Source organism: Prionailurus viverrinus, chromosome F2, assembly GCF_022837055.1.
Source record: "Prionailurus viverrinus isolate Anna chromosome F2, UM_Priviv_1.0, whole genome shotgun sequence".
Lineage (NCBI taxonomy): Eukaryota > Metazoa > Chordata > Mammalia > Carnivora > Felidae > Prionailurus > Prionailurus viverrinus.
This window is the reverse complement of record NC_062578.1, coordinates 12,330,577-12,358,272: the sequence shown is the minus strand read 5'-3', so window position 1 is coordinate 12,358,272 and position 27,696 is coordinate 12,330,577. Positions and strand designations below refer to the sequence as shown.

Genomic DNA, 27,696 nt, shown 5'->3' with positions numbered 1-27,696 from the left:
GCAACCTTATGCCTAACCCAAAATGGACCTTCAACAGAGTGCCTTCTCTAGAATGCAGTTAGAAAAGAATTGAGTTATTGGGGCGCCTGGGTGGCTCGGTCAGTTAAGCATCCGACTTCGGCTCAGGTCATGATCTCACGGTCCGTGAGTTCGAGCCCTGCGTCGGGCTCTGTGCTGACGGCTCAGAGCCTGGAGCCTGTTTCAGATTCTGTGTCTCTCTCTCTGCTCCTCCCCTGTTCATGCTCTGTCTCTCTCTGTCTCAAAAATAAATAAACATTAAAAAAAAAGAGAGAGAGAACTGAGTCAGCCTCTCTCCAAGAGCTAAAGGCGCAAGATGGTTTCTGCCCTGTGAAGTTAGCCAACCTACCAAAGGAGAGAATAAAATGAAGTCAGGAGTCAGTGAGAAGCAGAGACAAAGGGAGCAAGGCTACTGATAGCATCTAATGCCAGGCTCCAGGCTCCTCCCTGCCCTTCCTACGGCTTGGTATTCTGCTCTCTGCTTGCTGGACCCCACTTCCCTACCCACTACACCATTGCTTCCAGCTCCTATGGACAGGAAAGAAAGCAGAGGCATTTAAAAAAAAAATTTTTTTTTTAATTTATTTTGAGAGAGAGAGAGGGAGAGAGAATCCCAAGCAGGCCCCACGCTGTCAGCACAGAGCCCAACTCAGGGGCTCTATCCCACAAACTATGAGATCATGACCTGAGCCGAAGTCCGATGCTTAACCGACTGAGCCGCCCAGGCCCCCCAGCAGAGGCATTTTCAATCATCAGCTCAAAGGTAACAAAGTCAAGCGAACGCACATTTAGTACAATAAGGCCAGGATTGTTATGTTATGTGGTACATGGTCAAAGCCATCTTACAGGAAGAAATGCCGTTTCTTGTATACATCAGAGTGGGTATTTTTCAAAAGGAAATTAATCCTCAGGATGGTGAATTATATTTCATTTCCAAATTTAAGGAGAATCCAAGCCAGAGTGGAAACACACACCTTCGCCCCACCCTGTCTGCAGAGCCAGGACTTCTCTCGCCAACCGAGCAGGAAAGCTCGTATGGGTACCTAAAGAGCCTAAAAGTTGTTTGACAAGTTATTTGCCGTAAATAATAGATCCCGGGTTTATAGCCTATAAACCAGTAAGAAAACCACAATGGGGACCTTCTTCCAAAAATAGGCGAGAGGCTATTTGCAAAAGAAATACGAATTTTTTTAATTTTTTTTCAATGTTTATTTATTTTTGGGACAGAGAGAGACAGAGCATGAACGGGGGAGGGGCAGAGAGAGAGGGAGACACAGAATGGAAACAGGCTCCAGGCTCTGAGCCATCAGCCCAGAGCCCGACGCGGGGCTCGAACTCACGGACCACGAGATCGTGACCTGGCTGAAGTCAGACGCTTAACCGACTGCGCCACCCAGGCACCCCAAGAATTTTTGATAAAAATATGGAAAAAATTCAGCTTCATTAATAACCAAATAAATATAGATTAAATATAAATTAAAACATCAAAATTCCCTTTTTAGGGGCATCTGGATGGCTCCGTTGGTTGAGCACCCAACTTTGGCTTGGGTCATGATTGGTTCATGAGTTCGAGCCTTGCATCGGGCTCCCTGCTGCCAGAGTAGAGCCCGCTTCAAATCCTCTGCCTCCCTCCCTCTCTGCCCCTTCTGCCCTCTCTCTCTCTCAAAAATAAATAAATAAACTTAAAAAAAAATCCCTTTTTAGACTATTAAATTGGTAAATGAAGAAAATCAATTCTATGGAAAGCTAGCCAGGGTAAAATGGAGTGAGCACTCTTTTGCACTAATGGTATATCCCTCATGTGCAGTATATTAATGGCATATCCCTGATATACAAAGAACTTCTGGAATATAATAAATAATAAAGACCTCAGTTAAAAAATGGGCAAAGGGTTTGAACAGGCAAGTCACAGAAGAGGTGCAAGTGGTGAAGGTAGGTTTGATATAGACATAGATTTCCACTTAGATGGGGATGTGGATTTAGATAAGCACTCATCCTCACAAGGAAAGTCAAGCTGAAACAAGAAACCAGTTCTCTGATATCATAAGTACTGATAAGTTCTATTTCTGGGAAGGGCTTTGGGGAATAGCCCGTCTCGCACAGGCTATTGGTAGGCATAAATATCCCTACACCATTTTTAAAGGACAATTCAGCAATATCTATTCAAAGCACCTGAGATCTCTGACATCTCTGTTTCCTCCTTGAAGATAGAAAACTGTTGTTTATCCTCCTCACGGTAGAAGAAAACTCCTGCTTCCTGCTATCTCAGGAAATAATCATTACCCCGTGGTCCCCTCTTCTCTAATTTAAATTTTTTTAATGTTTATTCATTTTTTTTTTTTTTTTGAGAAAGAGAGAGAGCAAGTGGGGGAGGGGCAAAGAGAGAGGGAGACACAGGACCTGAAGCAGGCTCCAGGCTCTGAGCTGTCAGCACAGAGCCCGATGCGGGGTTCGAACTCAGGAACCATAGGATCATGATCTGAGCCAAAGTCAGACACTTAAACAACTGAGCCACCCAGGCACCACCAACCGCCTTCTCTAATTTCAAAACCACATTTTAAAATTGTGCAAACAACGCCGTTAGTCTCCGCTTCCCGTGTTTTGATCCATTTTATCTCTATTCCGGGCAGTCTCCGATGAATCATCTCTCATTTTTTAACACTCCATTAAGAACGTGGCGACCAACGTGGGCATAATATTAGCCCAAAAGACAAAGCTTTAAATGCCAAAGGCTGTAACAGAGTAACAACACTTTCGGCAAAGATGGGCCGATAGCGATCGCGTTCGAGGGGAGGAGGACGTCTGAAATGCTGGTCATCCGAGTAGTCCCGCTACTACACGGCCCGTTCCTCCTCCTCCCTCCTTGGAATTTTTCCCACTGCCCCTTCCACTAAGCACCATATTCTCTCCTTCAAGGTTTGCTTCGTTCCTGGGCAGGAGGCCGTGCGCCTGGAATCCTGCCCCATCCCGTCTCCGCAAGCTGTCTCCTACAATCATTCTCCCAGCTCCTGAGATCCTGCTTCCGCCACAAAGCCCTTCCCAGCTGAGAGCCAAGTGATTCTCCTCCAGCTTCCCACCTGTTCGGAGCCACCGCAAGCTCCCTGTCTCCGGCTTCCATTGTTTGCACTGAGCAGCCGTGGGCACCGCCATGTCCTGCCCGCTAAATGACTGCAGCATCCTGCTCGCCCTTTTCTACCCGCCCGTCTGCATCCGTGAGGGCCGAGACCCGAGTGTGTAAATGTGCTTTGCTCGGATCAGCCACCCGAGAAGCTGTGGAGTGACTGTCGTCTTCTCCTCCCCGCCCCCCCTGTCCCCCCCCCCCCCCCCCAACCACCTCGCAAGGCGTCACCAAGGATCAAAGTTCTGTGGCTCGGTAAACCAGGCTCACATTTAGGGTCAAGTGTGCCCCCTGTGAGACTTCATTCAACCTTTTCTGGGCCCAGCTCAAGGGTCCCCGGGACAGAGTAATGCTGGCTTAAACTGGCCAGCTCTGAAAATTAAACTAATAATTGTGAGTTTAGTGGAAGGGAAGAATGGCTTTTTTTCTTTTAAGTGGTTAAAAATATCACTAACAACTGAATCTAAATATTAGAATCCTTCTTCCCTCAATTATATTTTCCTCTTTTGTGATTCAGCATCGTTTTAATTGAACTGGATCCCCCAAGACTAAAAATCTGGTATCTAGGACTATAAAGCACCTGCAGTTGGTAAAAAAGGTGGGAAGTTTTCTTTTAAATCCTTTTTTAGATTTTGTCTCTATCCACCATTAAAATTAATTTCACACCCATTTTCTCCCTTGTACCTTTGGGAAAGGCGCGTTCTCTTACAGCTTTCTCTTGATGTCAAAACAAAAGCTCCCTTATACCTCTTAGAATCTCGAGATCCTTTTCCAACAAAGAGGAGAACAAATATGCTAGAGTGAAGGCAACTGGGGATGGAGCGGATCGCTGCAGAATAGAACCAACCCGCTTCAACTTCTGGGAACTAGTAGCTCTAATATTAATAAACAACGTGCAACGGGAGAATGTAGACGATCACCCAATTTTCTCCCTCACTTGTTTTTAATCTTTTCCTAAAGCTGTGTACGGATTTTTGCGAGCCACACTTTGAACGATTTGCAGTTTCGAGCGAGATACAAAGACATTTTTACAATATCGTATAAAATTGCATTCTGTAGTCATTGGTGCTCTGAAGAGCAAGGGGGTTTTTTTGGTTTGTTTTGGTTTGGTTTTTTTTCTTCCCCCGCCCCTCCTCTGAAAGGGCATAAGAGAAACAGGAAAAACTCAGGGTCCAGATCTCTGGGCCATGTGAGTAATGTTTTCTTATTTTATAGAGGCTCTGACAAAAATACTCCAAGGAGGACAAACAATAATACATAATAAATTATAGACGCTGCAGAACTGAAGGACATTATGCTTCAGCATTTCTGCCTTCTAATAAACCAGTGGGATGAGATGCCCTTCTGCATCTGTCTGCTTGCAGAGCGTTTGTTCATTCACACCCACTGCGTCGTGGGTCACCTGCACAGGACCTCAGCAGACAGACTGTAAAAGGTGAGTGGCCGCTGCCTGCTGAACCCTGCCTCCCTCCTCCTCGGGCCATCTGATCTGGTCCAAGGGCATCCTTGAGAGTGGGGACAGACGAGCGATGATTCTCCTCTCGGCTGCAAGGAGGGGCCGTGGAGACCCACAGGTCCCGGTCTCTGCAGAACCTTTGTCGGCAGCGAGGTCTCAGTCCCTCCCACACCGAGCTGACAATCCCTTCCCCAAATCCAGAAGATCAGCAATAATTGATTTGGCTTCCGGCCCGTACCCTTCTGGTGCAAAAGCAACGGCACAGTTCACTAGCTCTTTCCGATTCCTCCCTGCCCTCCCTTAACGAGAACTCTCGGGTCTGATTAAAATCGGTAATGCGCTGGTCCTGGAGTGAAGAGGTGCTATTTATTTCTGTCAGGTTCTGCTTGGAAGGTTTGAGGCTTCCTCCTACCAGACATTTTTCTAGTAAACAGAAAAGTTGCCCATATTGTCATGCCTGCCCTGACCTGCAAGCTAGTGAACAATAAATCTTAATTACAGTTAAATGCCAAAATCTGCAAAGAATGAGACAGCACTAGTCAACTGTGAATCGGCCCGACTCCTGCCTCGGCTGGGGTACAGCTGCAGGAATACATAAATTAGGTTGTGATTTGTTTGTGCCGGAACAATCAGTCGAGGCTGTTTCTTAAGAGTCTTGCGTGTGTCAGCGGGCCGGCTGGCATGCACCCTCCTGCCATGTCACGTGCAGGTGGCATCTGGGAAGTTTTATTTTAAAGGACTTGCAGCATTATGCCTGGGTTAATAAGAAAGCGCTATTTCTAAATATCTCGGCAGTTGTCCAAAATAGGGCTCGGTCTCCTGACATCTGCTGTGTCCGTACTTCTTACCTTTGGGTGTATTCGGGGAAAGCACTGAATAACCTTTTGTTAGTGATCTCCTTTTCACACCGGTGCAGGGCCACGAGAGCCAGGGGCAGGCAACCATACAGGAGCTTTAAAAAAAAAAATAAATAAATAAATTTTTTTTTCCTTGCTGCTGGAAAGCTCACGAGCTCCTTTTGGTATTCAAGGGTTTGCTTGTCATAATGCTAAATAAAGCCACCCCGTTGTCCCCTTGCCTGGGTCCTCTTGACATATTGGCACCTGTATGCAAGAATTAGAAAGGTGATTGCAGACATAACTCTGTTCAATGGCTCCAGGCTGTTCTATCAATTTTGAGACTGACAGGAGATAGGAGATGGAACTCGGGAGGAAGAATGGAGTTTGGGCTGCTGGGTGCTCTGTCCCATGAATCAATCTGCAATTTACTCATATTATTTTAGATGTAGATCCTGTTCTCGTTGGAGTCCATCATCCGCTGGGTGCCCTTCCCGGCAGTTTTCGAAATAACGAGGCAGGCCCTGCTTCCCGGGACTGTGGAATCAGCGCAGGGTAATGGCAGGGCCCCGGGATGAGGTGCTTTCCCACTAATTACAAGGTGGCTGTGTAAGTGGGTGAGAGGGAAATAGAAAAACCCTCTCCCCACAGAGGTGGGGGGGGAGGGGGTACCAAAGAGGCAGAAATGGGTTCTTTCTGCTGTGTTTTTGAAGAGCATGACAGGGGGAGCATCACTAGGTACTGAAGTGGCAAGGTCAGTTTCACTCGCGCCCCCCACCACTCCCCGGCCCCCCGCGCCCCGGGCTCTTCCCGGCTCTCGCAGGGCCCCATCCTGTCACCAGCGGTCCTGCTTCCTGTTTGTGTTGCCGCTTTGTTGCTTCCTGGTGGTCAGCCCGAGCCCGCCCTTCTGGCGAGCCTCCACCCCGGGACTGGCTCTCTTCCCAGCCCTCTCTGGTGCTAGCAAATGTGTCTCTGGCTCCGTCTGAGCCCACGTTTTTAAAGGACCCGTCCCGGTGAGAGGGCCTTTGCCCCCAGGCGCCCTCTCCCCGGGGGCGAGGATCGAGGCTCGGCCTCTCACACGTGCTCTGATTCTCTGCCCACCTTTAATCGGAAGAGCTGCTCCACAGCACTATTGCATTTGCTACCCCTCGCCTGGCCCTTTGCATTCCTTTGAGGAGGGGACGCGCTGCCCGTTTTCTACTGAATGAGAAAGGGGCCCAGAGACCCTGAGGGACCGGTGGCGCCTGGGGAAGGGTAGGAAGGGCGCCCAATCTGTTCACCCAGACTGCACCCAGGGGCGTGCACTCACTGCTGGCACCCACCCCACATGCATTTTCCGCCGCGTGCCAAGCCTCACACGCGATGCTGGAGTTAATCTGCACAAGCACTTCGTCAAGTAGGTGTTAGTTTTATTTTAAACCATGGAAAGGGAGGTTCACAGAAGCTATTATCTTGCCCAGGGTCATGCAGCTGGCACATTTGTCTGATTCAGCTCTTCTCTCTGCACATACAACGCAGCTCCCCCCAGTGACACCCTTATTTCATCTGGGTCTCTGCTCCGATGCCACCCTCTCAGATGAAGCTGCCTGAGATAGATTGCTCTGTCTCACACAGCTCTGTGCTGCTGTCTGTCCCCTCACCCTCCTTTATCTTTCTTTGGAGCATTTATCACTACCCCATATTATGTATATTTACTTGTCTGGCTGTTGCTAGCATGTGTATGAACGGAAGGACTTCGACTGTTTTTGCTCACTTCTAGATCCTCCTGGAGCAGGGCAAGTACGTGATAAATATCTGTTGGAAGGAAGAAGGGAGGAAGGAGGAAAGAAGGACAGGGAAGGAAGGAAGGAAGGAAGGAGGAAAGAACAAACGAAGGGAGGAAGGGAAGGAGGGAGGGAGGGAGGAAGGAAGGAAGGAAGGAAGGATGGAAGGAAGGCAGGCAGCTGCATTTCTTTCCAGCTTGAACCTAAAGTAGTCATAAGGTTTGGCCAGTTTGCCAGAAATGACAGGCACCAGCCCCATCTACATATGGAAAACTCACATTCAAGGTGGATTTGCTCAGGATTCTACAGTAAACCACTGGTAGATCTAGGTCCAAACCATCCAATTCTGACTAACAACTAGGTCATTGCCAGTTACCCCTGTACTGGCTTCCTCCACCCTATAGCTGGGAGCTGCCTTATTAAGCTTCTAAAGTTTTCTCCCTGCATTCCTTCCTTTCTGTCTTCCTGCAAACTCTTGCCCCCACAACCATCACTTTGGTGGCCCCTGGGAAGCCTGTTGAGCTGACCCCTGTGTTTTCCAGACAGAACAGGGATATTTTTTTAAAGGCCAAAGAATTTAATTCCTGTGTTTGTCCCGATCCTCAGACGTGACCCCTTCCAGTGTTTAATACCCCTCATGCTTAGAAGATCCAAGAGGAAATGTTTGGAACCGGACCCTATGAGAGACCCCGTGACTCTAGAGAGCAAGCCCCACAAGAAACTCCACGAGGGCAACAGAGTCCCTTCAGAAACCGCTCCTCCTTCTTGGTCCTTTAACGTTTTACATCAGAGCTGCAGAAAGCCAGCGAGAGAAGGAGAGGGGCATATGTGCAAGTCCGCTCCTGGCCTCTGTGTCTCGGGCCAGGAAGAAGACATCCGCCAAAGTCAAAAGGCAGCAGACTTGATGTGCTAGACAAAACCAACGTACGAAACTCAACTGTTCTCTCTGATTTTTTCTCTTCTTTTTTCCATATATGGTCCTTTCAACATACACAGTAATAGAAGGGAACCCAAAAAGACCTCACCCTGAACCGGATGCTTCCACCCTTTCCCAATCGTGGTGGCCTACAGGAGGCCACTGGAGGAAACTTAATTGCAGGTGGTGGGTGTAGGGGGCAATAAAATGCGTGAGGCACAGTTTCCTACTTCAGCTTCAAGGAGGCAAGCCCTGGAGAATAGACTAGAATCCGTGTTAAAGAGGATCGATTGGAGGCATCAACGTGATTTAAGGGATGAAAAGAAAGGGAAAATCGCAGTTGAGGAAATCAGGAAAGATCGTAGGGAAGAAGTGGCTTGTCAGATAAATCGTGAAGGAACGACAAGATTTTAAATTTTTGTTTTTAAGGTTTATTCATTTTTCAGAGACAGGCAAAGCGTGAATGGGGGAGGGGTAGAAAGAGAGGGAGACACAGAACCCGAAGCAGGCTCCAGACTTTGAGCCATCGGCACAGAGCCCGACGCAGGGCTCAAACTCATGGACCCCGAGACCATGACCTGAGCTGAAGTTGGATGCTTAACCGACTGAGCCACCCAGGTGCCCCAGGAATGGCAAGATTTTAACAGGCAAAGATGGCATGAAGGGAAAAATGCCCGGGATGGAGAGAGTGATATTTCACTGAGGATGAGAAGTGAGTGTGGGGCACAGCCTGGGCGAATTTGGCTGAAGTGTGGGGCACACGCCCAGGAACTGAAAAAGATAAGGAATTGGGGTGCAGAACTGCAAAGGGGAACTGCAAAGGAACTGGGGTGCAGAAAGCCAATTAAAGGTGTTTGCACTTAACAAAGGGGGGGATGGGGCGCCTGGGTGGTGCAGTCGGTTAAGCGTCCGACTTCAGCCAGGTCACGATCTCGCGGTCCGTGAGTTCGAGCCCCGCGTCAGGCTCTGGGCTGATGGCTCGGAGCCTGGAGCCTGTTTCCGATTCTGTGTCTCCCTCTCTCTCTGCCCCACCCCCGTTCATGCTCTGTCTCTCTCTGTCCCAAAAATAAATAAATGTTGAAAAAAAAAAATTAACAAAGGGGGGGGGGGCGAGTGTTCCATTTCTAAAGTAGGATACCACTCTGCAATAAGAATGAGATCTTTAAATTTGGATTCCGATTTAACCAGTGTAAATTCAACTTTAAAAACTGACATTTGAGTCAGTTATTGGAAAATTTTGAGGTATATTTGAACAACTAGCCTGTGAATCTTCTCTTAGAACTGTAAATCTTATGAAAGCTAAATACAAATTAAGTGTATCTGATTAAATTTAACTTCCAAATTGAGATGTGCTGTAACTGTGAAGTTCGCACTAGATTTTGAAGCTCAGTATAAAGAAAGGATATAAAATATCCCATTCATCATTCTGATGTAAGTTACATGATATCTAAGATGATATTTTAGATTTCTTGGGTTAAATAAAATGGTCATAAAAATGAAAACCGGAAGAAGGCAAAGGGGAGCCATTGAAGGTCTTGGAGCCAGGCTGTCACATGATTAAAACAATAATAATGATAATAATAATAACTTTGAGGAAGTGGATTAAGCAGATTACAAAGGAGTGAGTCCGGGGAGAAGAGGCAAGGAAGCTTCATTGAAAGAATTTTTTTAATGGTTACACCAGAAATAACCTAAGTCAGAGAGTCAGAAATAGGCTCTTCATTCCCCAGACATGGCTCAGACGTGTGCTCTCTGTTTTTAGGGATATTTCCACTGGGCTCACGCTAACCTTTAATCAACTCCCCAAATACTTCACGGTCAGGAAAGTTATGGGCTCTATCGGGGAAGGCAGTTGCGGTGAAGGATCAAAGGTCACCCTGAAGGGACCTGGACCAAACCTGACCCCTGGTTCGACTTGGAGGAAAATCTGACAAAGTTTGTTATGGCATTTGGGGCTGGAAGTTACCATTGGAAATGCAGCCTTTGTGGCACCAGGAGAACTGTTTTGCATTTGATGACATTTTCAAAATGGTGTGAAAAAACCTTGACGTTTTTATTAGAAAATCTATAAAGCCCAAACAAATGGTTTCATGCTGCTTTGCCTCATTCTTCATAGGTTCGTAGGCAATCCATCATCCCTCCCACCTCTCCCGTGCCTTCCCACTCCCCTTGAACCCATCAGCGACAACGTCTTGCCCATGAACAAAAGGACTACTCAGAGAAACCCTTTCAACCTTAGCTGTCCTTTGCCTCTCAACTTTTACCTCTTAAATCAACTACAATCATTCCATTTTCACTTCTGAAAGGCTCTCTTCCTGAAAGGCTAAACAGTGTTGTCACCTCCTTGTGGAAAACTCTTTCCCCTACTTCTCATGACACCGAATTACAGAAGCTTGACCTGCCCTCACTCCCCTTAGAGACGGAACTCTCTCTGGTCCCCGTGGCGGGCGAGGAAACTCCCAGTTTAAACGGAATCGCTGGATTCGGAGCAAATGCACGAAAGCGTTCTCTCCAGAAAAAAATTGTAAGTCCCTTTCGTCGGTTACCGTTTTGAGCCAAGGTCTTATCTATCTTCAATTTCAAATAGGGTGAGTGACATGCCTCATTCTGCCTCGCTTTCAACTCTGGCCCATGCGAGCCCACTCCATATCAGTATGTGAATGCCCACCTATGCCTCAGTCTCCCGAAAACAAGCTGTTGGCCTTTCTCTCTCCCACCTGTGGCTTCTTCCCTGCCGACCCCTCTCCCAATCTCAGCCTCCCGCTCATCGGCACAGGAGCTGACACGTTAGGTTCTCAAGCACGGGTCACTGCTACTCATTCGCCGGACGCTGTCACCCTGTCTGCATTTTTGAATGACTCTGGTGGCTCCACCAGCACCATCACCATGTGGTTCTTCCTTGGTTCTCCCCTGGCTCCCTCGTGCCTACTTTGATTAATCGTCTTTACTCCATATTCTGTTTTACGCTCACCGACTTCTTTCTTTCTTCAGCCCAAGTTGCTTGATAGCCACAGTTGGCCAAGTAGTGTGCTGGCCTGAGCCTTGGCCTATGGGTTTTGATGGGTTTCTGTTAAACTCTCACAGTATCCTTGTGAGGTAGGAAGGGTGGAGATGATCTTTGGCTCTATTCTAAAGATGATAAAATGGAGACTCAAAGGCAGTATACCCCTTTCCTAAGGCTGCTCGGGTCCTGAAGGGCAGAGGTGAGACCCCAGTCTTCTGCCTCCAGCCCACTGTGCCTTTTTGCCATACCCGCCGTTTCATTTCCTCATGGATTTCTAGCCTCTCATCTCCTCCATAAGTCCTCTGCCTGGCTTGGCTTTACCCACATTGCCTCCTCTCCTCTTCACCACCCCGCCCCCCAGCCCCCATGTGGGCTCTTTTGCCCAGAACCGCCAGCCAGTGGCCATGAACGCTAAGCTGAGCGCAACGAGTCAGCTAGAAGTCTCCTTCTGTCTCAGAAGGAGACTGGTTCCATCTTGGTTTGGCTGTGAGCTCTTTAGAGTGGGACTGTGATCTGAAATGCTGTCACTTTCAGAGAGGGGTCCCCCACCCTGCTCTCCGCCCCCTCTGCCATGCTGACACCTCCATCTCGCACAAGCCCATCATACCCCAAGCCACCGGTCGTTTGATGGTGGGTTTGTCCCCTGCATTCCCAAACCACCACGGACTGTAAAACCTCGGGGGCTCGTTTGTGTTTTGTCTTCTCATCCTCAGTGTGTTTTGTAGCACTCCCCGGGAGCACATAGGTATTAGAGGGGAGAAAGAGAAGAAACGCCCAGCGGGAAGAGTCTCTAGCAGCACAAGGGGACTACCTGTGCCAACTCAACCGACACTGAGTGAGACAGTCAACAAGCTGGTACTACACAGGAAGGAAAATGCTGCCAACAACAAACAAACAAACAAACAAACAAACAGACTGCTCTGTTGTGGGCTTTTTTTTTTTTTTAATTTTTTTTTTCAACGTTTATTTTATTTTTGGGACAGAGAGAGACAGAGCATGAACGGGGGAGGGGCAGAGAGAGAGGGAGACACAGAATCAGAAACAGGCTCCAGGCTCCAAGCCATCAGCCCAGAGCCCGACGCGGGGCTCAAACTCACGGACGGTGAGATCGTGACCTGGCTGAAGTCGGACGCTTAACCGACTGCGCCACCCAGGCGCCCCTGTGGGCTTTTTTTTTAAACTGAGACTTTGGGGGTCACGTTTACCGACTCCCCCCCACCCCAGACCAGGAACAGACCCAAAGAGCAGAAAACGCAGTATTACTCTAAAACACACAAATCAGCCAGAAGCCGGGGGCAGTAGATAGAATTCCTGCAGCACCCAAGTCTGGCAGGAATTCTTTTTGTCCCCTAATCCACCTCCTGTGCCACCCAGGGTGACAGGAGCTAAACCAGGCAGGCACACAGAGCCATGGAGAAGTGACACCCCCATCGTCACCACCAGGGGCAAGCTGTCACATCTTCACGTGAGACTTCGGTCAGGTATCGTGGTATCGCACACAGCATTGGAATTAAGGTCAGATAAGTTCACAGAACAAGACTGAGTGGTTCAAGCTTGAAGATGATGTCAGGACAGGCAGGAGGCAGGCAGGTGGTGGGTGGGCCCCAGCTAGCCAGCACCCCCAGAATGACACAGCACCTCTCTTTTCCCCTCTGCCTGTCCTCTCAAATTTCTACCAACTAACTCAGCACCGGCAGCAAAGGAGTGTGAGCAGGCCTCTCTCCCCCCATGTCTTGGGTCCCCCCTGAAACAGCCCTCAACTCAGAGTCCACTACTTGGGTTTATCTTTATGGGGGATGATGGGCAAACCAAAAAAGTGCCTCACTTTTTTAAAAAAAGAAGGAGATGTGGGGCGCCTGGCTGGCTCAGTTGGTTGAGCATCCGACACTTGGTTTCAGCTCAGGTCATGATCTCATGGTTCATGGGACTGAGCCCCGCATCGAGCTTTGCGCTGATGACAGAGAGCTGGCTTGGGATTCTTTCTCTCCTTCTTTCTCTGCCCCTCCCCACATTCTCTCTCTCTCTCTCTCTCTCTCTCTCTCAAAATAAATTTAAAAACTTTAAAAAAAAGATGATGCCTTCCTTTCTACTACTCCCAAGCTTCTTGCCATTACACACACACACACACACACACACACACACACACAAGCATCTTTGAGGGCTAGTAAGAATCCCAAGAGTGCTGTAAGTTCCTTGCTATGAACTCTGCATAAATATTAGAACATCTTCTGTTGCCAGTGACCACCTGACTGTCCTGTACTATTTAAACGAAAATGTCTTAGGCTCTTCTCAGCTCAAGAAGAGAGAGTAGTGTCTCCTTTCCTTGGTGGCCCAGCTTCTGTGGAAAGTAGCCAGCATGCCTCTGCCTGGGCTGGGCTGGGCTGGACATTGCCCGACACTCTGGGAAGCCGTTGTCCTTCCAGGTAGGGGGCCAGGGACTTGTTCCCAGGAGCAACACAGGAGAGTTGACGATGGATGGAGACCGGGAAAACTTCCTCCCCGTCTGATTTTATTCTAATCAGCACAGATTTAACAAATGTGTAGTGTGGGCAGACATGTGTATGTGTGTGTGTGTGTATAAATCATACATATAAATATATAAAATTTGCACACAGTTGCACACATATATTTGCTACACGTATGTTTGTTCTGAGCACACGCTCCAGACCCTGAGACAGTACTGCCTGTAGGCCTGGATTTTAGGCAAGGTGTTTCTAGATGCTAATTGTGATGGCTTCCAGAATTCCCAGCATGCCTGCCCGCACTCTGAAAGCTCTTTGAGGGTTTCTCATCATTAGAATTCCCTGAGTTTTCACTCCTTCCTTGCGAGCCATCTGGCCTCTCTGTACTGCAGCTGGTCGGCCCTCCCCTGCCACTCACACCTGAGCCTTTGACATGCCCCACCTGAAGCAAACCCATCCATCAAGAAAATCCAAAAATTGCAACCAGAAATTCCCCCCCCCCCACTGCAATCTAGAAATAATGGGTTTTTTTTTTTTTTCCTCTGAAACCTCCATTAGGTTTCATGCTTAATTTTTTTTTCTCAAATTCATTATTTATGGTCTTGGAATATCCAAGAGGGGAAAATACCGCCATTTAATCTGTTTGCCCAATTAGCCGAGGCCTCTTGCCTCAGTGGTGTGCCTCTTGAACACTTATAATTGTCATTAACCGAAAGAGCAGAGAAGGTCAGAGTGCAGAGGCCTTGGAAGGTCAAAGGTTGCTGGCAATCACGTGTGGGCTCCCAAGTGTCCGTCTGCCTCTCTCCAGAAGAAGGTGAGTGCAAGCTAGCAAGTCCCTGCTCACAGTCATTAACCCGGGCCGGAGGGACACCCTGAGTGACAGAGTGCCCCCGGAGCACTGCTCAAAGGAACACATAACTGGGGACGGCATTTGTAGAACGCAGGAACCCAACAACAGTAGCTGCTACTGTGGGCCTAGTCATAGAATTTCCAAGAGATTGATCCAGTAAAAGAGAGCTTTTCACTTTTCTTATCTTTGGAACCAAGGAGCTCTTTCTCCCTCTTTGCTCATTTTTGTGATGGCTGTTACTGCTGCTGCTTGCTCGCTTTTGTTTTAATGGAAGAAATACTGAAAAGCTATTTTGTAAAGATATTGCAAACAACCCGAACGGCTCAGGACAGATTTTCCTTCATTTATAAGAAGACAATTGTGAGCTTGTGTTCCAGTGACACGGGGCATGTGACCATGAGAGCAAAGCCCAGACAGGGGAGATGATGCCCTAAAACCCCTAAGGATATGCGGCCTGAGGAGAGTCACTAAGTCGATTGTCCGTTCAGTAGTATTGAAGCCAAAACAAATTCTTCGCTCTCTACTCATCTGCCCCTTACCAGTGGGGGCACCGCAGGGAGCTGGGCATGGCACGTAAGGGACTTGTGCTTTGAAATAGAAGAAAACAAGGGGCGCCTGGGTAGCTCAGTCGGTTAAGCATCCAACTCTTGATTTCGACTCAGGTCACGATCTCACGGTTCTTGAGTTCGAGCCCCACGTGGGGCTGCGGGCTGGCAACAGTGTGGAGCCTGCTCAAGATTCTCTCCCTCTTTCCTCTGCCCCTCTGCTGCTCTCTCTCTCTCTCAAAAAATGAACCAATAAAAAAATTTTTTTCAGAAGAAAATAAAGCCTGATTCAGCCAAGTAAGAGCAGAAGGCCCACCCTCTCCACGAAGCACAGTTGTCTCAGTAAAGTGCGGGGCGGTGACACGCGTCAACATATTTCACCAGCACTTATGAAATGCCTGATTTATGCTACGGTTTCAGATACAAGTTTCCCAGTTAGCCTTCCGTTACCGGCCCAATTGTGTTCCCACCCCAAATTCATCCGCTAAAATCCTAACGCCGGGTACCTCAGACTGTGACCGTATTTGGAGAGGTAACAGAGGTCAGATGAGGCCTTTGAGGGTGGCCTTTAATCAAATCTGACTGCTGTTCTCACAAAAAGAGGAGATTAGCACACAGACGTGGACAGAAGGAAGACCACGTGAGGACACAGGGAGAAGACGGCCCTCTCCAAGCCAAGGAGAGAAACCTTCGCAGAAACCAATCCTACCGACTCCTTAATCTCAGAATCCTAGCCTCCAGAACTGGGAGCAAACGGACTTCTGCCGTGTCAGCCCCCGGTCCGTAGTATTCTGCGTGGGAGCCCCAGCTGACGGATGCACCTTCCAACAGTCAGTCGAGAAGCCAGGGCGCAAAAGCTCAGTGATGGGAAGTAATTTGTTCAGAATCCCGGCACGAGCACGTGGCAGAGCAGGCCGAAACGTGCATCTTCTGGCTTTGACTCAGGGGCCTTGAAAAGACAACGGGGGCTTCCCAACCCCCCCCCCCCCCCCCCCCCCAGGCAGGAGAAACACTGGACGAAAACGTCCCTTCTCCAAGATGAGCAGGCATCCCCTTCAACCTGGCACCGGGGAGCAGCTGTATCGTGCAGGGGGGAGGGGAGCGCGGGGCTGCCGTGAGGGTGACGCATCTCCTGGCAATCGGGGGAGTGTGGAGCCGTCAGACGAGCCAAGCCATGAGCAGCTATCGTGGGCAGGTTGTCCTCCGAGGGCTTCACGGCAGCATCCCGGATAACCCTCACCACCGCCCCATAGCTCGGGGCTACCGTCATTCCCACGTTACAGATCAGACGCCCGAGGCACAGAGGTGCGTGGCTGAGGGTCAGCCAGCAGCCTGGTCACCCAGGCTGGCCCGAGGGCCCAGATGCTGCCCACGCCACAAAACTGCTTCCGGAGTGTCGCCTCCTGGAGTAGAATTCCCTGCTTGGAACTTCTAGGAAAGAGGCGTAGGCCCTTCTGAGCGGACAGTATAAAAGCTAAACGGGAAAAGATTCGGTGGTTGGGGAGATGCTGTAAATCTCTGTTCACAGTCCCAGAAGGTCAATGAGGAGCTGATGACCGAGTTGTGCGAAGGGCCTCCCGGTCCCCGCCACCCAGTAGGACTGTAGTTACTTTCACGTGAGATTTCATGGGAACGGCATAAAGAACAAATTAAAGAGAGGGGGGAAACCCCACAACTTTCTACATATTAAGAGTCTTTCTCACCCTCTCATGACACCCTTATGAGGTAGACCAGAAGGTATTTTTGTCATGCTCCCCAACCCTCCCTTCCCCTCACAGTGAAAATGAGGCTTAATGAAGCAGATGATGTGCTGACAACCCAGACGGTGACGGGGCTCCTTCGCGGGTTTCAGTGACCTTCCACGACCTTCCCCGACTCCACTCCCCGCCCACCTCCCTTTGCCGCTGCTATTTCTGTGAAGCACGTCCAACATTCACTTCCTGCTTCTCCAGGATGTCACAGTCCAGCTCGTACAGCCTCGTGTCTTCCTTCCTCTTCTCTTACTTCACGGTTCGTCTAAGCCTGACAAGATCTTCAGCCCGTCTTCCATCTCCAGGCTTTCTGAATCCTAAAAAAGCTATGACGTCTGCTCAAAAAAAAAAAAAAAAAAAAAAAAAAAAAAAAAAAGCACATAAAGATCCCCATGGAAGTTTCCATGCAGTTGCCAGAGGTCCAAGCACCTCCAAAAGCATGGACACAGATACCTGGCTGATAACCTTACCCTACATGTTTGCCTCCCCTCCAATAAATTTTGAGTCTTTTCTCTTCATCCATTTCCCCCGCAACTTCTTTCTCTGCAATACATATGCTGTCCTCCACTGTGCTGACTCAAGGAAGGTCCTTGCTTTTGAGGAAGTGTCCTTTCTTCACGTCTTGTCCGCTGTTTTATGCCACTTCCTGTCTGATCCTTCCAGCAGTCTTTCTCCTAGCCTTTACCTCTCAGGAAACTACTAAGACTCCTGCGTTCCAGAGGTGCCTGGGTGGCTCAGTCAGTTAAGCGACTGACTTTGGCTCAGGTCGTGATCTCGCGGTTCATGAGTTCAAGCCCCACGGCAGGCTCTGTGCTGACAGCTCAGAGCCTGGAGCCTGCTTGGAATTCTGTGTCTCTGCCCCTCCCCTGCTTGCTCTCTCTCTCTCTCTCTCTCTCTCTCTCTCAAAACTAATAAATAAATATTTTAAAAATATTTTTTTAAAAAAGACTCCTGATTCTATCATGCACATTCAAACTGGTTGTGTCTTTATTTTCTATAACTGTGGCCCCCCCACCTAAACACACTAGGCTGAACTCCCGCTAAATAGGAGGCTTGGAGATAGCTGATGGAATGCAGGAGAAAATGTGACGGAGGTATGCTCTCTTTTTTACATGAGTAAAAAAAGATAAAATCAGACCGTTAAGTACAAATGTGACACGTTACTTTACCAACATAGAGCAGTATAGGCTTCTTGGGGAACATAGAGCAAAGGGTCCTAAAGCAAGTTGCTGAATGGGCTCTGGGGCTTTGAGGAGGGGAGGGGAGGCTGCTGGGAGAATGGCTCCTCCAGCAAAACCTGAAGAATGAGCAGGGACCGGTCAAAGCAGGTGGGATCGAGACGAAACGAGGCAGAGCAAAGAGCTTGTCGGCATCCTGCATCATCAGAGCGGGCTTGGCTGAGCGGAGAGCCTGCAGAATCCCAGGCTGTGCCAAGCTCCGAGCCCGAGAGGGAACAGGCAAGGGGTGAGGAGACACACCAGCCAGACCAGACCATCCTGAAAGCCACCAAAAAGACTGTGCATTATACAGCAAGGACAATAGGACCCGATAAAGGGCTTTTAATAGATGAGAGACATGGTCTACTATGAGGCAGGGGCTGAAAGCTTATTTCACTTTTTGAATTAATTTTTTTGGTTATCCGATACATTCCCATGTTTGCAAAAACCAGAAGGGCATTCAGTAAAAGGTTTTCCTGGCCCCCAGTTCACTTCTCTCCTCAATAGATGTCAAGTTTTCATAGTTCTCAAGAGTCCTTTCTGACTTCTTTGTGCTTATACCAGCTAATATGACTATAAATTGTTATTTTGTCCATATATATTCAAAAAGTAATATACCATGCCCTGTTCTGTGCCTTTTTGAGATAGCTCTCAGCTCTTGAATACTGTTGATTCAGCTCTTATATGAGTATTCGTATTCTTTTTATTTATTTATTTATTTTCAATTTTTTTTTTTAACATTTATTTATCTTCTTGACACAGAGAGAGACAGAGCATGAACGGGGGAGGGTCAGAGAGAGAGGGAGACACAGAATCTGAAGCAGGCTCCAGGCTCTGAGCTGTCACCACAGAGCCTGACATGGGGCTCGAACTCACAGACCGTGAGATCATGACCCGAGCCGAAGTCGGACGCTCAACCCACTGAGCCACCCAGGCGCCCCCGTTTTCATATTCTTTGCCTTTAACAAATGTAGGTCTCTCCTCCCCTACTTCTGAGCTTCTGAGGGGCAGGGGCTGTGCCTTATTCAATTTTGCATGGGGTAGATGGTCAGTAAAAATCTGCTGATTTGAAGCAGGTGATGAAAAAGTATCTTTGTTGAATAAATCAGTCACTATTGGAAGGAGCAAACGCTGCCTCTGGCCCATTCTCTCCAATTTTTTGGTTTTAATTATGCCACTTTTCCAACATCCACAAAAGTAAACAGAACGCAAAATGAACCTCCATGTGCCCATGCTTCAACAATTGTCAACATTTTGGCGATCTCGATCCTCCTCTCTGCCCACCACCCGTCCACTTTGGGACAGAAGGGGGATGCAACATTTTAAAGCAAATGCAAGACATCGTGTCATTTCCTCTGTAAATGCGAAAGAATGCACCTGTTACCTATAAAGCCTTTGCTTTAAGAAGATAAGCACACGCCAGCAAAATTAACTGTAGTTCTCTAGCATCGCCATGATTCTCTGATTTTCTCAAAAACGCTTTATACAGTTGGCTTCGGGAATCAGGAGCCCACAAAGCCCACAGATGATATTTGGTCATTGTGTTTATAGTCCTTACATCTCTTTGATTCCATCACAGCCGCCTCTTCTCTTCTTCCCTCGCTCTTTTATGCCATTGATTTGTTAGAGAAACCAGGTCATTTGCCCCGCATCGTGTCCCACATTCTGCATTTGGCTGATTGCTTCTTTGCGGTAGCATATAACTTGTTTTCCATCCCCCATATCTTCTTGGAAACTGGCAAGATCCGTGTTTTGAAAGCTTCATCCTGGCTTCTGTGTGGAGAACTGATGGAAAGGCGGGAGAGAGGACAGTGATAGGCTGGGGTCACCCAGGCAGGAGGGAATCACCCCCAGAAAATAGCAATGGCCCATGGCTGCGGGGCTGTGTAGCTAGAAATGGCCCGTTCAAGAGACGCTCAGGAAACAGGACCAACAAGACTTGTTAGACTAATTGGAAACGAGTGAGCTTCTCAATGCTCTGTTCAGAATCTGGGCCTCACGATGAGACAAACCAAAGAGGCTGCTCTCTCCTAGAAAAGCATTTACATGTTACTGACGTTCTCCTCACAATTATCATTTATGGCAAGTTTTAAGGGCATACAAAGTTGTAGTATTATTGTTGGTATTAAATTTTATAGCTGTGGCTTTAAAACATAAACAAAAATAATTCCTTAAGTAGTTGGAAATTGTAATGATCCTCTTGGGATTAGATTTTACTGCTATGGATACTGTAAAGCACAAAGATAATAAATTTAAACTGCAGTATTAGTACTGGGAATATAGTTTATTACTTTGGCCAGAACACAAAGAAGCAGGATTCATAAGTCCTTTTTTTTTTTTTTTTTTTTTTTTTTGGTCCCAGCAGCAGATTTATATGCAATGACACTGGGTCCGGTGTTGGGGAGGATCAGAGGTCACGAGCATCACAGGCCATATGACAAGGTAAGAAACCTGGCCGAAGATCTGATTCTTACAGGCGGTCAGGGAGCTGGAGAGAAGCAGGTCAAGCGATGGGGAGGAGGTGCAGGTGATCACGTGACATCGAGGAAGGTTCGACCGGCCGGAACTGCTCTGAACCCCCCACCTCACCGAATGAATGGAGCTGCATCCCACCCATCGGCACACGCCACAGCATCCCATGCTCCCAGTTGGAGTCCAGCTCTGAAAACAAGTTCTCCAGACTGGGGACTGCTTTGGGTTTGGGCGGTGTAAGGTCTTGTACTTTGCGGACACTGCCTGCGGCTTCCTCTGTGTCCGTCTCAGTGGAAAGGCCACCGGACACCCAGCTGGAAACCTCCACGTGGTTCCTGATGCTCCTCTCCCTCGCCCCTGCACATGGGCAGTCACTGGCCCCGCCAGTCTGCCTCCCCGACATCTATGACATCAGGTGCTCTCTCCCCACCCTGAGGCCACCATCATCTCTCACTGGCATCCCCTTCCAGCCTCGGTACTGCCTCAGGTCTCGTCCCTCGCTGTCCACGCCCCATGCTCACCGTAAGAATCACCACCACCATTTACCGATGAGTAGTAACGTGCCAGGGACGGTGCTAAGCATCTTATGTCAGTGTCTCCTTTGCTCCTCACAACTTCCCTGAAGGAGGGATAGCTCTCTTTTCATAAATGGTTAAACTGAGTTCAGATGCTAAATATGAAAAGACATGATGCACGTAGGAAAATCGCCCGACACCGGCAGAACATAAATCTTAGGTCCTTTCTTGCTCTTCGGTACTCCCTGTTGTCATCTCTGCCTCCTTTCCTTCCTTCCTTCCTTCCTTCCTTCCTTCCTTCCTTCCTTCAACAAATCACCCCCCTGGCATGGAACATAAGAGCACTGCCCATTTCTCCAAACACATCCATCACCTCTACCCCAAGGAACCACAGCTCTCATTAACAAAGCAACTTGCAGCACTTGGAATGCCATTTATTCGTGTTATTCCTCTTATCTAGAATGTAACCTCTTCCCCTGTCATTGTCTACCATTTATCTTTCAAGATTTATTTTAGACATCGTCTCCACCAAAAAGCCTGCTTTTAAACCATACACTTCAAAACACCCATGAGCACGCAGCATGAGCTCACAAATGCACACACAGCAGATCTGAGGCTCCTCTCTTGGACCCTACTGTCCCCCCGGGTGTCTCCCTACCAAAGTGCTTATCATACTGTATTGGAACCATCTACCTTTCTTAGGAACACTTTTCGCTTGTAATTTGCCTCAGGGCAGTGACTGGCTTTTTGTCCGTGACCTCCCGGAATCCAGTACCTGAATTTCGGCACACAGTGGGCGCTCGATGGCATTTGCTGAATGAACGCGGGAGCAAATGAATAGTATAACCTTACCATGTCACAGCATACTTGGAATGGAGCGAGAAGTTAAAGAAATGAGAAGCTGTGGTAAGTTTGAATCCTCCCGAATGCCAGGGACCCTAACTCCTAACTTCTATGAGCTTCTTGTTTGGGGGCAAACTCCAAAAGTTGCAAGTTATGTGAAGCGTTTTGCTTTGCAGCTGGTCCCCACCGAGGTCATAAACTCCCAGAAGCAGAGTCTTGGAATTCGGGAATATGGAAAGCGGGAGAAGCTGACAGGAACCAGGCCTCTGACCATGGCTGGTTCCTGCCTCTGTTTGTTTCCATAGAAATGGCCCCCTGATTAGCAAAAATAAGTTCGAGAGTCCTCTACTTTGGTTTCCTTTCTTCTTCCTTTGAGATAACCCCACAAGGCCTGGCCAATTGGAGAAAATGGGCTTGCGGCTACCAGGTAGAATGTTCGAGAAGCTACATATTCTCCTAGCGGCAACAGCGCGTTCTCTCCTCCACCCACACGTTGGGCTGCTCCCGCGACAGCTAGCCCCCTCCCATCCGGGGTGAGGTGCTCCCAGCCTTCGGATTACCAATCACCTTCCCACTCACTTCCGGCAGTTGGGTAACCTTTATGACTGCACACGTTGCTGGGTATTCATGATGGTCCCTATCAAACTGAGATGAATGTGTTCCATAATGTCTGTTTTTATTACATTAGGCTGCAAAGATGAAATCAAAAGCACTACTTTCAACAAAAATGTCCTGTGTGGACAGTTCAATACTCTTTCTACAGGCCCCAGTGATTGACCTCATTGTGCACCAGATAAAGGCTAAACGTGCAGTTACCCGCTAGTTTGACAAGGCTGTTCTCCGGCCAGCAGGTTGCTCAGGCTTTTTTTTTTTTTTTTTTTTTTCAGAGCAGCCCTCTGATTCCACCAAACCCACTGGATTAACAAAACCCTGAAAGTAAAGCAGCACAAAATGATATCCCTGCATGAGCTACGATCATACCTTGCATCCTACAATTACACCAGTTCAATCTAAATGCCCCCCAAACATAATTTCATTAATTCGGGCCATTTCAGAACGGCTCGACATCTTCTCGTCTTGGATCTTCCGTTGTCATTAGTTTTCAGCAGAGAAGGATGCAGGCACAGGCCACCTTAGCAATGTGGTGAGGAGCCCACGGCACAGTGAAGACGACGGGACAGCGAGCGGCTGGCGGAGGAACGAAGAGGGGAACCGGAAATGTTGATTTGGGGATGAAAAAAGAAGAAGAAGAAGAAGAAGAAGAAGAAGAAGAAGAAGAAAAGAAAAAAAAACGAGCAGAGGAGAAGAGAGAAGGAGATCCAGGAGGAATCCCGCGGGCAGGTACACGGAGCTGCACTGGGGTCACCTGCCTGTGGCTGGCACCGCCCGGGGAGCTGAGAAACACCGTGACACCGGGCTGGGCGTCGCCTGCAGACACGGGACGGGGCCTCAGAGCTGCTTTCAAGGCCAGCGTTCAAGGTGTCTTATGGCCTCCGAGTCAAACCCTTTATAGACATTTCCTCCTGTGACACAGGACCGACACAGATGCACCGTGTGTAGTTAATTTACTTTATCAGAGGGGGAAAAAAAAAAAAAAGTCCTAACATTCTTAGTGGGTCCAAAATCTTCCTTCTGTAAAATGGCTTTCCGGGCTGGCAAAGAGGATGAGGAGGACGCTTGTGGAGCTGGGGCACAGACGAGCAACACTTGGAGTCTCAGGCAGCCCTGTGCCGAGAACGAGAGGGCAGAACGCTGACAAAATATGTCTCAGCGGTTGATTCATTTCGGGGGCAGTATGATGGTCAAGAGGAGGGATTGGGGAAAGAGAAGGACCTTGATTTTAGTATCGGCTTTGCCACTTCCGAACTGTGATGCAGGGTAGGTTCACGTGTGCGAGCACCCCCGTTCCTCCTGTCCCTAACAAAGACATGAAAATAGCACCTGCCTCACAGAGTTCCCGTGAGAACTAAATGCCACGGGGCATGTCAGGTGCTTAGCACAGGTCTGGGCCCCGGTCCGCCCTCCAGTGAAGGTTGGATCTCATGATCCGAAGCACAATAAAGAATGACATTAATAGAATTAGGCTTATGAGTCTATGAGAGCGAGGGAAAGGGATTAAAAGCAATCGTAGGGTTTTGATGCTCAACAGCAAATACTGAGACACGAAGCCTCATTTTGGTGGGTAGCATCTTTGTGAAATCAGGTGCGAGAATGGGAACGATGCTCTAGAGTGATGGGGATTCCATCTGTGCTTTCCCTTCCTGCCGCTGAGGGTGGATGTTGGCGCCGTGAGTAAGGGAGGCACCCAGGAAGTGCTTCGGGGTCGGGTGGGGGATCAGAATGCAGGTGGGGCTGAAGTCAAGGAGGTGGGAAAGAAAGGGCTGGAACGCAGGTCAAGCTGGAAGTTCTTTCCAGAGCCACCAAAGTCTCCTTCTGGAAAATGTCACGCCCTAACCTCGGGGGGCAGCTCTGCCAGGGAGAGGAACACCTGCCCACACGTCCCTCGGGCAGAGCCTGTGAGGGGAGGCAGAGGGTCTTTGGTTATTGTGCGGGCTGAGCCGAGCGACCAGCTGGAGCTCGTGGGCATCGTGCTAGCCTGGATTTCACACTGTTTGCACAATTATGAAACAACAGACAACAGAAAAGGTGCCAATTCACTCTTCAAAGGCACACGGACACCCCTGGTTCCTAGGGCTGGTGTGCAGCACTCAGACATCACAAACACTGATCCCGCTTCCTTCTCCCTGGGGAACCTCATTCCTGCGTAGAGCCCTCCCTAGGGGCATCCCCACCCCTCCGCCCCCACCCTCCCACCCCGCTCCTTTGGAGGGAGAAACAGCTCCTGGCTGGTGAGCCATCTAGGACCAAGGATCACCACACACATTTGCGGCAGCGGGAGCCTTTTGCAAAAGCTGGCCCCTTGGTCTCTTTGCCCTCCCTGGCTGCTGAGGAAGGAAACCAGCTGCATCTCAGAAAACAATTCCACTCAACAAACAATGCAGTGCCCCGACTAGTCATAATGAGGTCTGGTTCAAATGTTGGCACACACACAAAATATTAATTAAAATAACGTGCATGATAAATAATATTGGGATCCGAGGCACAGGCTCGTCTAAAATCACAGTTGGTAATTATGTGAGCGCCTGCGAACACACATTCAGAATTCCAGTGTTGCTTACATGACAAAATTAGTCTCGGGGAGGTGACCTTGAGAGGTCGCCTCGTGTGAGTATCTTCCTGCTTAGAAACTGAACAATGTCTAAACAACCCTGCAAGAGCATCCGTCCTAATTTCCAAGGGCTAGAGGAAGAGATTCCCCGAGAACTCAATAATTCAACTGAATAATAAATATTTGAATACCAACTAGTCTAAGGCTCTCTGCTTATCACTGGGGATAAGGGATGGGGGTGAGGGGGTGAGGGGGCATGGTTCACATTTTTGAGAAGTACTTGGTTAAAAAAAAAAAGGAGGGGTGCCTGGGTGGCTCAGTCAGTTAAGTGTCAGACTCTTGATTTCGGCTCGGGTCCTGATCCCACGGTTCGTGGGTTTGAGCCCCACGTCAGGCTCTGCACCGACAGCTTGGACCCTGCTTGGTATTCTCTCTCTCCATCTCTCTCTCTCTCTGCCCTCCCCCCCACCGCCATCATCTCAAAACAAATAAATAAACATTTTACAAAAGGAAGAAAAAGAATGAGAAGTAACTAGCTATTGGTTAATACCTGTCCCAGACAAAAAGTCCTTCTGTATGTCTCACCTTAATCTTTCATGTTGCTGTTAAAAGCCCATTGCCACTCATTTAGTCCTTGACCGAGGACCTCACAGGATTCTAGTTCCAGGGTTTGTAGGGTCTTTATCAGGTACCACGGACTTTGGGGTAGGACTGACGATGAGCAAATATCCCCAGCACTTCTGCTGACAACCGAGATACTGACCATGGTTTCCCACCTCCCGACATAGTGAAGCAATTGTGCTCCATCTACTTAATCCAGACCTTTTAAATTATTACCAAATTTGACATTTATTGCCCCAGCTAATACGGAAGCCTAACTGGGAAAGGAAAAGACCTCATTATCTTAATTCCAAAACCATTTTCTATTTGTGGCTCAGTCAACATCTCGGCATCTCGTTAAACGTATTTAATTTCATTCCCTCAACAATAACCCACGTACCACACCAGTGGCCACAACTTCAAGGGTCCCAGCCCCTAAATTCTATTAGCGTTCAGAAAGCCTCACGGTTGCAACATAATGTTCAATCAGTGCAGAGAAATTAATTAAATTAAAATTATTTTTATTGTGATTTAATTAGCGCGATTTAATTACTTTGTTCACGGCCTGAGCATTCTGTTTACAGCCAGATCCCGCTCTCATTCGTGGCACGAATGTTCCCACAGAATTACACATTTTCTCTGTTCAGCCATTGGAGCGGGCTGGGGGAGTTTGCCAGCAACTCACGATTTATCACAATCAGCATCATCACAAATTATAGGAAGCATCCAGCAATATGATAACTTCTAAATGAAGTGTCGGAAAGCAGGTCATACCACCAGCCTCGGCTGTTAATCCGTCATATTTCATAGTCAACCTGACACCCTGTCCGATCGGCCGTGCCTGCTTCATCGCCGGGCAGCTCCTGGAGCTGTCGCCTCCCAGAGCGCCCGTCCGAGGGGCCCGGGTCCCACGCAGGCTGAAGGCCTGCCCAGCAGCCCTCCGCGGCCTCCCTGCAGCCCCACACGGCGGCCGCTCAAGCGGGTGCTCCCGCTTCCTCTTTCTCTGAGCCAGCGGCCCTGCGCCCAAGGTGCAGCGTCTGAAATGCGGTATTTCCTTCCATGGGTAGGCAGCAAAGCACAGAGCATCAGCGGTCTGTGGCACCCGGGGCCGGAGAGCATCGGCTATTTCCCTGATGGCGCAGCAGCTAATGTCCACATCTGGGAACGCTGTCCTTGGGTCACTACTTCAAACCAAGAGCAAGTCTTGGACCCCACAGCAGATCGCACGTGTTCTCAGCCTCCTTCAGGGCAGGCCGCTGCAAAACACAGGGTGGGACTCCAGAGGGCTGGGCAACAGGGGCTCTCCGCACTGGTGTCTCTCAAAAATAACATCGGCTCTAACTTGCCTGTATCTGAAATGTGTCCTCTTGGTTAGGGCACTCGAGGCCGTAGAGGGTTGGTTCCTAAAAACTGTATTTCAATAGACTTGGCTTTCCGCATGGGCTTACATGTTTTGTTTCATGTGCTGAAACCATTCTGCTGAGAAAGGAGCCATAGGCTTTGCCAGAATGCTCTAACAACAGAGCCTTGAACGTTTCTGTCCCTGTCTGAGTTTTCTGTGGCGGCTCTAACAGCCACAACCTTGGTGGCTTCAGGCAACAGAAACTTATATTCTCATACGGTTCTGGGGGCGGAAGTTCAACCTCAGTCTCCCTGGGCAGAAATCAAGATGTTGTCGGGCTGTCCTCCCTCCGGGGGCTCTGGAATAGAGTCCATTTCTTGCCTGTTCAAGCTTCTAGTGACTGCCAGCATTCTTTCACTTGTGGCCACATCTTTCCAATCTTTGCCTCTGTCTTTTTTTTTTTTCTTTACTGTTTGCTTATTTTTAAGGGAGAGAGCCTGATCGGGGGAGGGGCAGATTGAGGGAGACAGATCCGAAGCAGGCTCCAGGCTCTGAGCTGTCAGCAGCGAACCCAGCCCGGGGCTCGAACAGATGCACCCTGAGATCATGACCTCAGCTGAAGTCGGACGCTTAACCAGCTGAGCCACCCAGGTGCCCCTCTGCCTCTGTCTTCACATCACCTTCTCCTCTTCTGTGTGTGTGAGCTCCCTCTGCCTCTCTTATAAGGACACTTTGTTTTCACTTATAAGGGCACTTTTGGTTGCATTTAGGGCCCTACTGGATAATGCAGGGTAATTTCCCCACCTCAAGTGTCTTAAC

The 27,696-nt window shown here is 48.7% G+C and overlaps 1 long non-coding RNA gene across 1 annotated transcript; it reads left to right on the top strand.

The window, feature by feature from the left end:
• The first annotated feature begins 4,552 nt into the window (after positions 1-4,552).
• Positions 4,553-21,767, top strand: LOC125156167 (uncharacterized). Its single transcript, XR_007148499.1, has 3 exons — positions 4,553-4,571; positions 20,302-20,378; positions 21,655-21,767. It is a non-coding gene; the product is annotated as an uncharacterized LOC125156167 (long non-coding RNA).
• Positions 21,768-27,696: the final 5,929 nt, after the last annotated feature.